Consider the following 11625-nt stretch of genomic DNA (forward strand, 5'->3'; position numbering starts at 1 on the left):
AGAAACCACCGATCGAGAACTGGCCGGTTTGAGTCGCGCTCACTCTTTTTTCCCTCGTCAGGGGCCCTTTTCTAAGGTTTATACACAACCACCAAATTTAATCAAAGTCGTCGGTCATTGAAGCCACACACTCAATATTATAAAAAAAAAATATGGAATTCAATTTTTGTGACTTCTAAAAAGCTGCAAATACCTCGATTGAAGGAAAATTTGCACAGAGAACCGGAAGCATCATGCACGATCACAGCTTGATTCTCAGCATGGCGTCGTTTCGCGTATCGTGGCACTCACGAGCTGGACGACGATGGCAGCGAGCGACCGGCGTAGGACCTCTACTTCCGAACTGTCGTTCGCCGTACCGGCGAATTCTGGCTTCCTTTGAAAAAGAAATTCTGGACTGATCAAAATAATTTGTATCCAATCCCGTACGACAAGCCCGACCACCAGACCGATTTGCATTAAAACTTGCCGAGCCGTCGCCCTCTTCTCCTGGCTGAAGACATCGCTCGCGCGAACGTCAAGCACAAAGTGCGTACTTCGAGTTGAATATGCGCTCGTACGATTTCTTTACTAGGTGCGTATGTGGCCAATGCGTGGTGCTGCCCGACTTAGAGCCGGGAGAGCCTTTGCTGGAAGGCAATCGGCAGCAAACTTTTCAACCTACAGCCGACCGGCTGCATTCTCATCAAGAGTTCACCCAGTAGTTCGGTGCGAAGATGTCCGCTTTACACGCAGCGGACGCGGGTTCGATCTGAAGTGTGGGCTTACCGTGTTTTTTTTTTTCTTTTGTGAAACATTTTGCGCAATTTACATCTCTTCTTTTTTTAGAATTATCACTGAAAAACAAAATTGTGGACAAAACGTTGCTGAACTAAATGGTATGGGATTCCCTTTTTGACACCTGCGAACTGAATGTAGCCACTTCCAGAAAATGCAAGGTAGCGTCCGCTTTCCGAAATGCCCGTAAATGTTCTACAGGAATTGCAGCCACACATTGGTCCCGATCCCGTTGATCTTTCGGAAATGTGTGCACTCTGCCGCACAATGCCACTTTCGGATGCCGTACATGTGAAGCAGCTCTTCACGCAGCATCTTGGGGCTATTCTTTTCGGGGAGCCGACCACAGGAATTTACTACGGGCACTCACAACTCATTTCTAACTCTTCAATGTAGAGAACAGCTCATCTTGAAGGGCAGATACGGCGAGCGGAACAAACATAACTGCAAAGGAGTCGCATGGCAAAGGCATGGTTCCCGGGACACATGTCGTCTGCTGCGCGCAACCAAAAATAAAAAGCAAACGCAGGAGGAAAATAAAATCGCACTGTGGTGTGTAGCCATTTGACTTCCGCCTCCGACCTCCGCGCGCAGGTTTCGGTTTCGGTTTCGAGCAGTTGCGTTTTTTGGCTTTATGAAAAATGCACGTGAATCTGTTGCAAAATGTTAATTGGGTGGTCTAGCGACACCATAATGCAACGGACAAAAAATTAAAAATATTTTTGGGGGTTGTCAGGGTCCCTTTAAGGACAGCCTGAAACAGGTCAAGCAAGGCGCCTTATGAACGTGTCTAGCAAAGATACTGATTGCATACCGACGAACTCCCCTACCAGACGCCACTTCGCCGTCAGAAAGACTTCTGGGCTACCAGATAAGATCCCGTACGGCCACCTGCATACCACCCCCTGTCACTTCAACCACGCCTTTGCAGGATTCCCGGTGCAAGCTATCGGACTAAGATCACGTATGGAAACGAAAATGCGGGGAAGGCGAACGGTGATTACCAGGAACCGTAGCTACAACGACTGGGGCCCGGCGTGTGTTGGTGACAACGCCGCTGGGAGAAATACGACGTCACACGGACCAGATTTGTTCTCGGGAGCTGCCAGCTAGCACAGCAAGCAGTAGAGACAACGCAAGAAACAGCAACCGATGTTCGTGCAGACGCAGTAGTGGGTCCAACACTTGAACAGCCAGCCGCGTATATCACGGAACAGCCTGAGATGCGCAGATCTACCAGAGCAAGAAAAGCGGTAGTACGTTATTCCCCGTAGGGGAAATAAATGCTGTATCACCGGAAGCTGTGGATGATTCGAACGATGATATATACTTTGTAATCATCCGCCAGTGTAGTTATCATCGTTCTCTCTTCGGTTTTATTCGGCCGGAAGTATCGGGCTGCCTATATAAGCGCGTGTCGATAACAAATCCTGTTCACGACCTACCATGTTTTGGCTACTGTACGTTGTAACATTTCCCCATAAAATTTTGCGGAAAAATTGACGTCACGTGACCTATGCACCAATTAAGTTTTGTCACGTGACCTGACGTCACGGACCCTACGGACGAATTCAGCTTCCCGGCTAAATTTAACGGAAAAATGCGCGACGATCACACCGTGATGGGTTTAGACCAGGGGGGTAAAGGTGGGTGAGGAGGCGTGGCAAATCCCGTGCGCCGACATCCTGGGTCCCGAGTGAAAGATCGCGAAAGAGAGCGACAGAACACGAGAAAAAGTAACCAATGTTACCAGCTGAAGGACGACAGTCGCTATGGTAATCGCGAAGGCTGAAAACTCTGAGAAATATTAACAGTGATAATATAGCGTTGTAAACTAAATTCTGAATTATTCTAACGCTTATAAAAAGCAGCATACTCATTACGCTGCATTAACTTCTCTTCTGTCGAAATCTCGGAAATCTGGCGGTGGCGCGGTTTCGTATTCCCGGGGCGCGGCCACCCGCGAAGCCGGTTATCTGGTTTAGTTTAGTGTTGACGGGAGGCCGTACATCTGCGCGCTATGCAAAAAGAAAGCTTCGAAAGGAACGCGAATATCTTTCCACCGGTGAGTTCGTGGATTGTTGAAGTTCATGAAACTGCTCTGATGATATAATTCTATTTTTGAAATCGAAGGCAGTTGGTAACCATGTGTAGGAAGGACCCCGAAGGTCTGCCTGCATGCTTCGCCGCTTGCGGCAGCTAGAATGCATGGGAAAATGTCGGACCTTTTCCTCTTGAATTACTATGTATGATCTCTATGGTTTAGACAGCTTCAGCTCTGGTGCTTATTCCTACTTATTCGACGATATGACGATGACGGTCGATTTAAATTGCGCCGATCGTACGTAATACGGTAATCTGATGTTGAAATGACGTTGCGTTGATATAGCGTCGATACCTTGTTTATTAATAAATTATTTTAAGGTTGTAATGTGTTTTCCCACCAAATCTAGCGTGGAAAGTAAACTAATGTCTAAAAAAACAAAACAAATTAGTCGCTAGTTGTTTATACAGCAGGAGTTTAGTCTGCCAGAACATGGCGACATTGTTACTCACTGTAGATAAGCAATTCAGCCAGTGCGGTACAACCACTAGCCTGGGGTCTTTAACGTGCACCACGCAGTAGTGATACACGACCGCACGCCGGTACGATGCTCATCCAGATCGAAACGGGCAGGGGCGGGGATTGAACCCAGGATGCTGGTTTCTGCAGCGCGAGCTTTCGCTCCACGTGCTCCGAGCTGGTGTGCGCTAGACCACTCGGCCACCGATCCACCGATGATGAGAAACAGCGCAAAAGGGGCAGGACACGAAGTAGAAGAAGCAAAGGTTTACTATAACTTCCACGCGCGCACAGTGGCCCGCGCAATCACAAGCTCTTCTTTCTCCGGAAATTAAAAACAGCGCGGAAAGACGAGGACCAGACAAAGAAGTGACAAGGACGTAGCGCTGACTTACAACTGAGTTTATTGAACGTAAACTCGCAATATTTATTTGCGGTGTCACGAACAAAAGAACATAAAAAATTCAGCCCATGTGATGTGTCACCAATAAAAATAAAGCAATGATAAAAAACATTGAAAAAATAATAATGAAAAGCGCCATGACACAGCCGTACAGAGTATGTGCTAAAAATCTTGCAAGTCACGGAACCAGAAAATTCATCTCTTTGCCTGATAGGGCCACAGATAGCGAGGTTGGGTGCAGCATGTGTAAGCAGTCCTTCTGTGGCCCTATCAGGCAAAGAGATGAATTTTCTGGTTCCGTGACTTGCAAGATTTTTAGCACATACTCTGTACGGCTGTGTCATGGCGCTTTTCATTATTATTTTTTCAATGTTTTTTATCATTGTTTTATTTTTATTGGTGACACATCACATGGGCTGAATTTTTTATGTTCTTTTGTTCGTGACACCGCAAATAAATATTGCGAGTTTGCGTTCAATAAACTCAGTTGTAAGTCAGCGCTACGTCCGTGTCACTTCTTTGTCTGGTCCTCGTCTTTCCGCGCTGTTTTTAATTTCCGAAGTATGTACCAACTCGCCCAAGCCTCAACTTTAGCATCATTCATTTCTAGTACAATGGGCCCTTTTAATTGTTTTACTGTTCAGCCTTGTTTCATCGTCGCCGTCTACGCCATCGCCGTCTGCAACGCACGAAGATTCTCATTTCACGTTCGACACCGGCAGCTTCCTCCAGAGATCATCCTACTCTTCGGCGGCTTCACACCCTCGCAGGGGCACGGAGTCAGGATGTGCAAGGTCCTCAGTTCGGAATGGCATCGACAGGCCCGCTTCTACAAGGAGTGCCTTTTTCTCATGCTTCAAGGCACGACTTCCAACGGTCACGGAGGCAGGAGGTGGCGTGAGTACCGCGAACTCGCTGATGCTACTGCTGAGTTCCATTGGCGACGGATGCTTTCGGAGCTACGTGCTTCGGCTCCCAAGAGGGCTGCGCCAAGCAGGTCCACCGTCCACACGCTGGGTCAGGTCTCCCTGCCTGAGAGCATCCGTCGTGTTTTGGACCGGGGTCCAAAGTTTGCCGTGGAGCCGAAGAAATCGCGGGCGGAACTTCTGAGCCTCGTCCGGGATGTTGCCAGGAAAGTTCCGGAAGCGGAGGCTGAGAGGTGTGTCTCTGAGGGACTGGATGTGTTGACCAGACGCACGCCTGGCGCTAGCAAGATCCCGGTTAAGAAGGTGTCAACCTTTTTGAAAGATAACTTTTTGTCTTTATTAGCCTCAGATAAAGAAGGGGGGTTCCTTGTCCTTCCAGTTGACCTTTATAAATCCAAGGCACTTGTGGCTATTTCGTCTGTGTTCCTGCCTAAGGACAGCGTTTCCCTAACTAAACAAAAATCTGAGGCGAAAAAACTTTGTAAGAGGCTGAACCTCGAACAGCTGGTTAAGAAAATTGACGCTGGGAAACAGCTTAGTTTGGAGCTTTTCTTCGCAGCAAAGACGCACAAGGTAGAATGCCCTTTGCGTGTCATTGTTTCGGAGGCCGGTACTTGGCAGAAGTCGGTTGCCTTGTTCCTGCAAAAGAGTTTGAAGCTGTTTGAGATTCACGATCCTTTTCTCGTGAAGAGTTCCGATAATGTCATTTCTTTTCTTAAAGACAACCAGCGTACTAGCTTTATGGCCTGTTCATTCGATATTAAGGATTTGTATTACTCCTTGCCACATAATGGACTCCTTACCTGCATTCGTGACTGCATCGATGTGTTTGGTGTAGTTGCCTTTCAAAATGCTGCGGGAATTTCAGTTGAAGGCTTCATGGAACTCCTTGATATGTATCTGAGGTCGACCTTTGCGACTTGGGAGGGTAACATCTATTTGCAACGGCAAGGGGTATGTATTGGTTCTTGCATTGCCCCCGTACTTAGCGACTTGTTGTTAGCGAGCCTTGACCGCATCATCTTTGATCGGCTTGGGGGAACCAAAGTTGCAAAGGTCTTCCGGTATGTAGATGATTTTCTGATTTTGTTTCATGCCGATGCCGTATCCTTTCTTTCGTCAATGACTGACGTTTTAGGCATTTTTAGTCATTGCCTTTCGCCACTTGTTCTGACTCATGAAGTGCCTGAGGCAGGATGCATCCGGTTTTTGGATTTAAATTTAACTATATGTCCAGGTCATCTTTGTTGGAGCTATGAACCCCGTGCTGGAAAGCCATTGTTGCCATTCGAGTCCGCTCACTCAAAAACTGTCAAGCGGGCGATCGCAAGGACTTGCTATACACATGCGCTGCGTAGGTCTTGTTATCATAAAATTAAACATAGCTTTGAGAGGCAAACTGAACGCCTCGCAGATGCTGGGTTTCCCTCTCACGTGTTAACAACGGTCGCCGAGTCTTTGCTGAAAGATATCAAGAGCAGCCCTATGAGAAGTGAAGAAGAGGCCAACAACAGAAAGGGGAGGGAAAGAAGAAAGTTTGTGGTTATTCCCTACGTACACGGCCTGTCCCACAACCTAAAACGCATTGCTGGCAGGTGTGACGTCGACGTTTTATTCTCTGCCCTGGACAAGCTGTCCCGGTTGTGCGGAGCGGTTAACCCTTCTTCGAGGGCGGCCACGGCTTGCAGTACGAGGCATCGAGATCGCTTCGTCCCGTGTTCGGAGGGGGTTGTTTATTCTCTCCCTCTGACGTGTGGCAGGCGCTACGTTGGCCAGACGGGCCGCTGTCTCAACGACAGGTTGAGAGAGCACGCTTACAGTGTCTCCACAACCGTGTCTGGTCACCTGGGCATTCATTGCCGCGACTGTGGTTGCCTTCCCGACTTCCAACGGTGTGAGGTTGTTAAGCGTCATAGGGACCAGCTTACTCGGGAAATTCTAGAGGCTGTTGAGATAGCGAGGTTGGGTGCAGCATGTGTAAGCAGTCCTTCTGTGGCCCTATCAGGCAAAGAGATGAATTTTCTGGTTCCGTGACTTGCAAGATTTTTAGCACATACTCTGTACGGCTGTGTCATGGCGCTTTTCATTATTATTTTTTCAATGTTTTTTATCATTGTTTTATTTTTATTGGTGACACATCACATGGGCTGAATTTTTTATGTTCTTTTGTTCGTGACACCGCAAATAAATATTGCGAGTTTGCGTTCAATAAACTCAGTTGTAAGTCAGCGCTACGTCCGTGTCACTTCTTTGTCTGGTCCTCGTCTTTCCGCGCTGTTTTTAATTTCCGAAGTATGTACCAACTCGCCCAAGCCTCAACTTTAGCATCATTCTTCTTTCTCTTTCAGAAGAGAAAAATGCCGTGGTGGCGATGAGACTTGCTCAATGGGTGCACTGCACGCTTAGTGGGAGATAACACAAAAAAGAACGCAATGAAGAAGAAGAGCGCTCATAGCGCAAGTCTCATCGCCACCACGGCATGTTTCTCTTATGAAAGAGAAAGAAGAGCTTGTGCTTGCACTGCCCACTGTGCGCGCGTGGAAGTTATTGTAAACCTTTGGTTAGAGTGGACTAGAAGGTACGAGTGGGACGAGCTACAGGCTCCACTCATGCTTTCAGTTGCACCTCAAAATGTGGAAAGCGATCAGGTGGAAAACTTCGATCGCAGCGCCACCTTCGTAGAGTGTACTAGGAGGGACTGAGTCAGATGACCGAAGCGTTTTTTCGGCGCCGCCGCTTGTGGAACGACCTTGGCGTTGGAACGCGACGCGTTTTTCATAAAAACCGGCTAATCCGAACCGCTTCGCTCGTAGTGCCCGAGAGGGCGCTACGAGCGAAGGGGCTTGGATTAGCCGTTTTTTTCCATATGCGGAGGTACCTAAATAGCACTCCGGTCGCCCCACTGTGTCCTTCTAGTACACTCTACTTTGGTTGTTAGTCAGCGTATGTCCTGTGTCCTTCTAATTTCTGCCCTGTCCCTTTTGCGCTGTTTTTCAACATGTCGTTCAACCAACCAGCCCTGCAAGGTATCCTGTTACAGTGATGTATAAGTGACGTGACATCAATTTTTGCACTTGATAGACCACGACGCGAGTACATTACCGTTTATTTCTTTTCGGAATCAGGCGGCACGAAACGTTGAAAACAAAGGCATAAATTAACATATAATTTAATATATATATATACTGTTTTCGTTTGTTCACATTTTTTAACTCAATTTTAAAGGGGCTGTGCAACGACATAGGGTAAGAATATTTCTCACTTTACACCAACTTCCTGGCACTAGTGGGACCCAAGAATACTCGAACGCAACACCACTGACCAAGAAGCATCTTTGTCGCGGCGGAATTCAAAGGATGAAAGCGGAGCTTTCCTTTCAATCTCTCCATCCAAATCCGCATTTTGCTCCTTCGCGAAATTCGATGACGAAGCTGTGGGGACAATGGCAACAGTACGATCCCCGGGAATGCGTCATTGAGCTTTGCGGTGACGATATTCGAATGCTGCTCACACAGTGGACGCGAAGACCGCATACGCATTCGATCTGGGCTCGTGACAATCGATGCCTCGACATGCATTCGGGTAGTGGCCCGTGTCCAATCGATGCAACGACGACAATAGCCGAGCCATAACAATCTCTGGAACTCATCGCGTGTCCTGTGCTTTGCCAACGCCAGCGCGTTGCTCTGATCAACATTGGCGGCATATAATCGGCTCCAGATCACGAAGCCGCTTGTTCTGGCTGCGAGTTGAAGGGTTGAACGGTGCTCGTTTTTCTTTAATTTTTTTCTGGAACTTCTATTGCGTGGGGTGAAAACGAACTCGTGTTTCATAGATAAATAACGTCAGGGATTCGTTTTAAGCGGTATTTCCGCAAAGTACAAAAATTGTTGCATCGCCCCTTTAATACATAACCATTTTTCAGTACTGTAATTTCTGGAAACTACAGTTCGTAAAAAAGCTCTGTGAGCTCAAATTAAAAAAAAGAGTGACTGTATAAAGACGTGCGGTGAAAAGAGAAAAAAAAAATATTCCACTTTTTTTTTAAAGAGCAGCAGGTGAGCGGACGTAAGAAAATATTTAGCAGCGCAAATCCCACTGAATATTGTTATTTTTTTTACCTATTACATTTTCCGCAGTACTCGTAACCACACCTCATGATGCCTGTATAGACATGTATCTTTATTTCTCGAGCGTCCGGTTAATTCACCCCATGTCCTCCGTTTATCCTTCCCTCCCTCAAATTCCACGAGGGCGAGAGCCCCTCTCGCCCTCGTGGAATTCGAGGACGGGAAGGATAAACGGATGACGTAGGGTGAATGCATCAGTTCGCAGCACCACCACCTGCTGTGTTATGCATCAGTTCGTTTTCAAACAATGGTTATTTCAATGTCATAAATGATTGTACACCGGGGTTTCTTAACACAATACGTATTTCGTAAAGGTCATAGTGTTTACACATTCTTTATGAAAAAACAGATGTTGAAAACTTTTCCAGCGAACAATCTGTGTGCGCTCGGAGGGTTTCGCGTGTCTCTACGTGTACGAGATTTAAAGCGCAAAAATAAAAAGCAAAAAAGGACTACAAAAAACGTAACATGGTACTATGGCGGAGAGAAAAAAGAAAAAGCCGTGTTTGTGCACTGCACATTTTGATTATGTATTGCCAAGTCTTAGGCTCCGACCAGATAGGCTATCGATCTTTCGGAGTTGGCTCTTGCCTGATAAAACACTAGTGTTCTGATGTTGTAGAAAATTCCGTACTAGTATTTCTCAAGGCTTCTGATTATTAAAAAAAAAAAAGAAAAATCTTCAGCAGTATTTCCAAGCGTAAGGCCTGAAAATACTGAAAATACGATCTTCTTCAGAAATGGAATTTATGCACAATGCGTGCATAAAATCAATTTTTGCAGAACGTCGCGTAAATACGCTCTTCATTTCTGTGTGTTGGAAGCAATCTAACTGTTGAAGACCAAACAGCTAAACAAGACTAGGCAACGTTTCTTGTGTCGTCATTCTAGGTGGCGACACCATTTCTTCGTACTTTTGACCAACCTTTTCCGAAATGCCTAGCGTGGATCCGCGCAGTGCTCGACACTCCTAAGTTGGAACTTGCGTGCTCTCAAAACAGATCCTTAATATTGCACAAGCCACGTTACAACAGTCTTTTTTTTCTCCTCCGCGTGAACATTTTGTTTTAAACCAAACCGTTTAGCCTCCTAAAATGATAACAAAAGGTGACACGCGCGAGAAGCAAAATCTAAACAAATTCAGCACATTGAGGTTGGGGAAAATAAAACTCAGGATCCAGTTATACAAATCGCAGGTGTGAACGCAAGTAAAATTGAAAACTCTGCCTCTACCTTAGCAAGGAATCGGTTTGTCAACAATCCGTACACCACCACCGTCGCTATATATATATATATATATATATATATATATATATATATATATATATATATATATATATTGAGCACTTTCAGAATTACATTCGGTGACATGTCAAGAATGTAGGGCGAGGCAAAAGGTGGAAGAGGAGGAAATTAACACAACTCTGGCTAGGTGAGAAAAAAACCCTACCCTCGCCAGCGTTTCGTCCGCTTTCTCCTCTCCCACCTTCTTTTACATCGCCCTACCTTCTTAACCCGTAACATACTATAGCTTCTACACTGTCCCAGGCTTGCCATTATCTTGGTCGCTGAAGATCTTTAATATTCTGAAATATTACAAATGGTGAAAAGTCGCACTCAGGACCTTAGTACTACAATTAGACGCATGTTTATTGTTTTTAAGTGAACAGTAAGAACCCCATGATCGATTTTTTTAGAGCGATAGCTGTTACGGTATCTTCCCACCACTCGAAATGACGTCCGTTGTGGATGTTGTAGTTCTTAATGTTGTAGTATTTGGCAATAACGTGCGTTCGTCGTCGATGTTACCAAATCCTTAAAAGAAATCGCCCGCCGCTCGCGGGAACCGAATTTGGGTCCACTGCGGGGAAAGCGGGGGCGTTAGCACTAAGCTATGCCACAGTTTTTTTGTTTTTGTTTTTTCATTGCATACGAAGCACAGACGAGTTCAGGCTAAACGTACAGTTTTTTGACGAGCACATCGCACTGAATACTTTGAAGTATTTTAAAAGTCTCCCCCGCTCGTCGACCCACTCAGGAACAGTATCCTGTCGTGTATAGTTATTACGTATTTGAGTCACAAATTCAACAAAATATGCTTCTACCGGTTTCGGGTTAAGGTCCCCATGCCCTACCGCCATCCGCGAACACCAGATACTTTATAGATCGATTAGTGCTATAAGGTTGTACAGTACAAGTTCCAAAATGAGTTGCTAGGCGAGTTGGTTAGACATATTGACTTAAACAGCGCAAATACGGTAAGAGGAAGAAAAAACAGGAAGGAGAGAGTGGGATTTCCTTCCTGCTGTATCTTCCTCCCTTGCCTTATTTTCGCTGTTTAAGTAAATACGTACACGTTCCTGTGTAGTTATCGGAAGAAAACGCATCGAATGAGCCGTGGTTTATGGTTAAAAATCGCGCACAAAGAGAGGACGACAAACGATGAAGGAACACAGAACACAGACAGGCGCGCACTCACAACTCTGGTCTATTAAGTGAAGAAAAGAAAGATGAAGCACAAATTTTCACACTACACAACGGCATGCTAAACAGATCAGTCGCAGTCAAATGATCGCAAGAAGGCAACTTCGTTTGCGCTCAAAGCTACCGACGGCTGACTAACGCGGCAATCGGCCGGGCTCAAGATGGTGAACAACTCGAGCACCTCGCGCGTTTGTTTTTCGTTAAAGCGGCCAATGATTAATGTTTTTTTTTTCTAAAGATGGTGCTCACCTACGGGTCTTACAGTGCACCGAAAGGTGACCTCCTACAGCGGATGTTAAAGAACGTTTGTCTTCTCGTAGCCGGTCATTCAGTCACCGTCCC

This window comes from Ixodes scapularis, unplaced genomic scaffold (genome assembly GCF_016920785.2).
Source record: "Ixodes scapularis isolate PalLabHiFi unplaced genomic scaffold, ASM1692078v2 PGA_scaffold5__190_contigs__length_132052651, whole genome shotgun sequence".
Lineage (NCBI taxonomy): Eukaryota > Metazoa > Arthropoda > Arachnida > Ixodida > Ixodidae > Ixodes > Ixodes scapularis.